The 6,718-nt window shown below is 49.4% G+C and overlaps 1 long non-coding RNA gene across 1 annotated transcript; it reads right to left on the bottom strand.

Moving 5' to 3' along the window:
* Positions 1-833: 833 nt before the first annotated feature.
* On the bottom strand, positions 834-2,632 carry LOC123622509. The gene is made up of 3 exons (XR_006729534.1): positions 2,519-2,632; positions 1,955-2,105; positions 834-1,134 (listed from the first exon to the last, which is right to left on the bottom strand). It is a non-coding gene; the product is annotated as an uncharacterized LOC123622509 (long non-coding RNA).
* Positions 2,633-6,718: the final 4,086 nt, after the last annotated feature.

Genomic DNA, 6,718 nt, shown 5'->3' with positions numbered 1-6,718 from the left:
TTGAAAACATAAATCAATTTATTCAGTAATAAAACTTTTCTCATTATTGTAAATGGAAACCTAGTATCATTTGTTATAAATAGGACGTAACCCTTGAAGCTAAACATAATAAGACACTTATGCAGTGCTGGCTACAGACTGAAGGCTCTGAGCTTGGGGGTGGACTCTCTTTTTGTTATAAAAGAAGATTAGGTTATAATTTTGCACAATAGATTTGCAAAATGTTGCCATTGGGGGAAACTGGGTGAAGGGTTCATGGAACCTTTCTGTATATTATTTTTTAGAACTATGTGTGAATCAAAGACTACTTCAAAATAAAAGGTATAATTTTAAAGAGGAGATTAGCCAGTGGTGCAGAGACCTTAAGGACGTCTCCTTGATTGCGTCGGGAGCATTCAAAAAAACAAAAACTGAGGAGGGAATAAGTTCCTCGCAGAGTGAGTCCATGTACTTCCTGCCATTTCTGTGCAGCCAATTAGATCATTTTTGGACAGGACAGTATGCACAGCCCAGGCTTTGGGAAACGCTGGGAGAAGAGCAGCCGCAGCACTGATGGAGCAGGGCAAACGTAAAGTCCCCAGCGTCGTCTTGGACCCTGCGATGGTGACTCTGTCCGACAGCCGCTGGCACAGCCTACAATACCCAGCACCGGGCAAGGCCGGGCAGCACCCGAAACCCTCGCACGTTGCTGGTGGGGTAGAAGGTGGTGCCCCCACTTGGGAAAGCCGGTGGGCAAGTTCTTAAGTTAAACACATCCTGTTCTTGGCCTCAGCAGTTCCTGTCCCAGATGTTTCCGCAAGTAACATAAAAGTATCTAACCACAGAAAGACTTGTGCACAAATATCCACAGCTTTATTTATAATAGTCTAAAACCAAAGAAAACAAATCTCCAGCACCAGGCATCAAGTCCTGGTGTATTCACTCAGTGAAAATCTCCTCGTCTGTGGAAAGAATGAACTATTGATCTGTGCATGAACTAGACGAATCCCCAAAGCATTATGTTGAGCGAAGCAGCTAGACTCGTAACTGCATACTGTAGGATTCCATCCATATGAAGTTCCAGCACAGGTAGAATCAGTCCGTGGAGGTAAAAGCAGATCAATGGTCACCCAGGTTGAACGGGTCAGGTGCTGACTGCAAAGGGTGTGAGAGAACATTCTGGAGTGAGGGGCAATGCTGTGTCTTAATTGGAGTGGTGGTTACACTGGCACATACACTTGCCAAATCTCATTAAACTGAACTCTTGAGATCCATGCATTGTATTTTATGCAAAGATATCTCATAAAGTTGGTTTTAAGTAGCTCAATCCATGCCACACCCAGCCTCCCATTCTGAAATGGCTTCTTCTCATATTTGAAAATCCTCAGAACTCTGTAGGTCCAGCTTTTATCTCACTCCCTGTTCTCCTCAGTGCACCCAGCCACTCTGACCTTCTTGAATTCGAGGGTCTTTTCAGAAGACAATCCTTCCCTCACCACCCAAGCTAACTCGACCCCAGCATGCAGCTTACATGATCTGGCTGATGGGTTCCCTGGGCCTTAATTTGCGTGTCTGTGAGTGCGGGCCCCATGTCTATGTCATCATCACAGTCCTGCCTATCCCCAACACCTGGCACCCATGGGGCGGCCCCTCCATGCACCGTATTGAATGGATTAATGTGGTGACTCGGGACACAGTGTAGGATATCTTAGTAGCCAGAACAAGGCTTTCCTCCCTCCAGACAATCAAGGGGCCCAGATCTGGCATCGGGGGACAGGGGAGAGGAAGCCAGGAAGGAGGAGATAGAGTTTCCCAAGGAGGGAAGTCCTGGACCCTGCCCTGGGTTGAGAATTGTAGAAATCATAGGATAGTTCTATCTGTGATATGCAGAGGACCCTGTACCAACTCTAGGTGGGACTTAGGAAATGGGTGTGGCCACTACACAGCCCCCACTTACCTGGCGTCCCCCACTTACCTTGTGGCCCAGACAGGGCTTGGACACGGTGGAGGCCAGTGGGCTCCAGTAACCCTGGGATTCCAGCATGCCCTCAGTGCATGGACTTGTGAGAACGTCAGACCCCACTGGCCTCCACTCTGGGGTGCCAAGGTGTCACAGTGGGAGGCCCCTGGAGGCGAAAAGGGAGCCGAGCGTCAGGTCAGGACGGGACAGCGGCGGGATGACAGCCAAGAACAAGTTCTCCCTCTCCCTCCACGCTGTGGCTCTTTGCAAAGCCCACAGAGCAGACGTGGGTCTGGGGAGAATGGGGACCCTGAACCAAGAGAGAGTTAGCTCCCACCACCTGCAAAATTGGGGTCTAGACACAGAAATTGGGTTAATTAAGAACAAGGCAAGGTGCTTTTCACCTACACCTGAGCTGCGTGGACTGAGCGTCAACTTGCAGCTTTCTTATTTGATTAAACCTGAGATGAAGAGAGAGAGTGACCGGGGAGTCCACCTGGGAAAACTCAGGAGAAGTGAAAGGGAGGCCAGTCAGCGCCGTCCACTAATTCACTTGGTCACTCTGTGTTCCTCACTTACCTGTCAAACGCTGACCGAGTTCCCAGCATTTCAGAGACACAGGGATACTTCCCAGAAGTGCAAAATGAGTAGAAACCTCGCCAGGCTGGAGTCGGAGGAAGACCTGGGCGCACCCAGGCGTGGCTCTCCTGGCCGAACACCAGGCGACGTCAGTCCTTCCTGCTTGCAATGCCTGCAAATCTATAGTTAATAAACACAAGGCTCCTTTCTAAACAGCTCTTACAGTGAGTCAGCTCTGTTTAAACTTGTTCTTTGCAGATAAAGACTATTTCTGTGAGTGTGGGTAAGTTCTGGAGGAAACGTCTGGGCAAACCTCAGGCTGTGGGTGAGCCAAGGGCAGCTCCGCTTGTCTGGGGTGAAGGGGTACGTTGCACCCACAGGAGACGAGGCGGGGAGAAAAGCACCTCCTCATCACGGCCCGTGGCTGTGGCCCGCACCTCCTGTGTGCCCTGCGAGTGCCAAGCCCCAGGCGAGGGGCTGTGCAAGGCAGCAGGAGGCAGGAAGTAAGGTTGAAAATTATTTATGGAACAAGCATCTGACTGCTGACCCCCTGGCCAAGCGTGGCCCATGGAGCAGTCTCCTTTCAAATGCACAGTCTTGATTTTGTTTTTCTGTTTGTTAGTGGTTGAGACAAATACTAGATGTTGTCTCACTCAAGCCAACTGTAACCTCTTTCGAACTTGCTTTTCAGCACTACGGAGCCTGGCAGGTGAATATGTGTTTCCCAGACTCTGTGCAGTTGGTGCTGCAGGTGACCTTGGTGCCAGCAAGACAGTCTCCCAGTCCTGGAGGTGGGAGGGACTAAGGGTGGAGCCGTGTTGGGGACACCAGCAGGGGTGACAGAACCTCAAAGCTCGGCAGGGGTCGTGGTCGACATTCTGAGTTTGGCCCCTGTGTCCCCAGGGCTGCGAGGTGCCAGGGCAGCATGGGGCTAGCACAGCCCTAGTGTGTCAAGTAGTTCCTATGGTGGCATTGCCCTGGCTGGCTGCGTGGCATCCCAGCATGGTTCCTTGGCCTTCTTGGAAATGCCATGTACTACCTAAGGTTCTATAATAAATTCGTTTCTGCCTGAACTAGCTCCACCGGATTTCATTACCTCTAACTAAAAACTCTGTCTGATAGACTTACCAAAATCAGATGTTTGTCTCCCTTAAAAACTGAAAATCTTTAAAAGCCAGAAGGGATTTTCATAAAGCAACAGCCACAAGCCACACGGAGGTGGCCCCCTCAAGAGGGGCTCAGTGCTGACCGCTGACCCCCCTGGCCTGATGCATTCACTTCACGACCTGCCTGGTTTGCACTGGCCCTTGAGTTTGGGTCTGATTTAAAATCACTCACATGTGCAGGACCCTCCACGTAACAGTCACCAGAACCTCCAGACAGCTAGTCCTCTCTCCCTGCTTTGTTTATGTTTTTCTTCGTGAACCAAAAAGCCTCTCTGAATGATGTAACTATTTTTGACAAAACCGAGTTTTTAGTTTTCTCCTTATGTTCGAGACACATAAAACCGAGCCAGAACATTAAACAGATGTGTAGAGTAAAAGAAAGATTGATTTGAAATTTTGAAATAGAGAGGAAATGTATTTTTCTTCCTGATGGGGAATGCCGTCATCTGGTTGTGGGCCATTAATTAATATGCCACTCGTATCCTGGAAGAATATCGTGTGAGCAGAAATTAATCTATCAGCTTTCTTCGTGGTGACCAACACTGTCAGTTTAATCGCCTCCAAAAGCCGGTCATGTGGAATAAGAATAAACAGCAGCGTAAACAGAGAGGTGCACCGCAATCCTGCAGATGCCTGAGTAGATTAACCCACTTATTGATTAACTGGCTTGTAAATTAATGAGTTATCACCATTAATTATGTGTGTGTCTTCATAAAAGTCCTCATTGGATTTTCTAGTGATAAAGTGAGCTAAGTACATAATGAAATGAGGATGATGCAACATGTAGAATCTTGGAATTTATGTAGCAATTTCTCCAGGTGTCTCCTCCCGGGTCACGTGTTGCTCTCCTGCCCTCCGCCACGCTCGGAGCATGGCGGGAATGTCATGATGGGCTGTCTCGCCAGGATTGTCTCACACCTGCAGCTCCACTTCCTCTGCAGCTGACCCTGAGTCTGGAGAACACCCACATCCCCCTCACATCTCTATTCAGAGGGCTCTCCAGAGAAAAGCTACCCCTGACACTGTAAAATGCAACGGTGTTCCTTCCTGCATATTCCTGAGCTGTCTGGCTGCCCCGACCACTGCGCCACAGTTCCTCGTGTTTCTCCATCTCCCTAACCAGGCCGCGAGCGCTTCCAGAGGGGGCCTGTGGCTGGGCATGCTCAGACGGGGCTGGGTGTAAGGCGGCGCCTCACTGAGTGTTGGTCAAGTTGAGGAATGATGTTTCTGTTGTCAAAACCCTTAGTTTGGGACAGGTGTAAGATCATCCTTCCTGAGCCCGAGCCCCGGGGGAATGCGTCCTGCAGGTGCGATGCCCCAGCTCCCAGGAAGCTGCTGTCTTGTCTGCCAGCTGCAGCGCAGAGAGGCGACACTCCCTGGGGTCCTGGCCAGCTCTAGAATTCTCGTGTCGGGTGTGCTGCCTCTCACCAGCACCCAACCTTCAAGGCCACCTGCCTTTGCTACGTGGCTGCTGTCCCCGTCTGGGTGCTGCATGTGGCCCCATCTCTCGTTTTCCCATCAGGAGTTTCCGTCTCTTTTGGTGATTTACCCAGTTGATCTGGTCTTTCTTGCCCTATAGCTACATAAATTTCTTAACATCTCAGATAAGTGGATTGCACCCTTCTCTTATATAGATATTTTTCTATTTAAAAGTATATTTTCATTAAAAATTGATATATGAAGGAAGACAAGAGTACATGATGAGTTCTTCATCTTGAAACAGGAATTTTGGTCATTAAGTACTCTGTGAACTCAACTGCCCTGGATCACGTATCAAAACTAAGAGTATCTTCTCGTGGTGCAGACTCCACAGCTTCTCAGCTCACATGATAGGGTTTTTGGCTGGACTCAGACAGCTTTTATTTGCCTTTTCACCACACTGATTTGAACTGGGAGGTGTGGGTAGGCGTTGCCAGAGTGGCCTTGCGGGTGACACCAACGTTGTCCTCAGCGTTCGGCTGACGGTGGGGCAGACGGGTGAACAGGCCATCTTGGCTACGTCCCGCTTGGCCCTTGGTCACACTATGACTGCAGCACGTCCTCCTCCCTTCTGGGACTCAGCTGCTTCTGGCCCACGGTGGACGAGCACTCGAGGTGCCTGCTGTGGAGTGCCATGACCCTGTGTGACAGGAGGCAGTGGGCGAGATTTTCCAGACATGTCTTCTGGAATATGAGCGGACAAGGGAATGCTGCGCTCTCCTTTGGAAGCGTCAGACTCTGGGAATTTAGTCAGTGAAAACAGGTGCTTGGAGCAGCTGTGTACAGAGGGAAGTGTTGCATGTCAAAGCGGTAGCTGCTCTGTCACCTGGGGGCTGCTGCTTGATTTGTAAGGACCATTTACCTTTTACCTTGCCCCGTGTGCAGGTGGTGAGATCCAGAAAAAACAGTGTCGTTTGTTGGGTTAAAATCAGAAGGCATCACCGTGCAAAACAGGAGAATGGGTTCTTGCCCCCCCCCTTTTTTTTCCTTTTTACTATATATATTTGAAAAGTTCCAGTTTGGCTTGAAATTGAACTAGTTTTGTTTTCTGCTGTGAATGTGAAGCCTTCAGACAGAGAAAGCCAACAGATTAATAATTCAGGTATTTGGAGGTGAGGCAAGTTCTCTGAAAAGAAAATAAGGGAGCAGATTAGGACACAGAGCAGGAGCTCAGTGACAGTCCAAGGAGTGACAGACTGGACAAATGGGCACAAGAAAAACCGAATGAATCCCTTGTTTTCCAGTTGTTTGATCCAGCAGCCAAGGAATGACCTGGCATGTTTCAGCTGCAATGAGAGTGCATTTTTTTCTGCAATGCTGGTTCTTGTTCCCAGAAAGCCTGGCAGGGAGACAGTGGTCCAGGGAAGCACAGAGACTGCCCTGAGCTCTGCTTGTCGTGACAGTCCCCTGATGTGCTTATAAAACATGATTCCCAAAGCCTCCCCTGCACATGTGGCTGGAGTGAGTCTGCTGGGATGCTCATATCTCAGGCTCTCAAACGTGGCCACATATTGGTACTTCTTGGGAAGCCTAAAAAGCTACTGATCCCTAAGCC

The sequence above is a fragment of the Lemur catta genome, chromosome 17 (assembly GCF_020740605.2).
Source record: "Lemur catta isolate mLemCat1 chromosome 17, mLemCat1.pri, whole genome shotgun sequence".
Taxonomy (NCBI): Eukaryota; Metazoa; Chordata; class Mammalia; order Primates; family Lemuridae; genus Lemur; species Lemur catta.
Note: the sequence above shows the minus strand (reverse complement) of the source record. Positions and strands in the feature narration are given on the sequence as shown.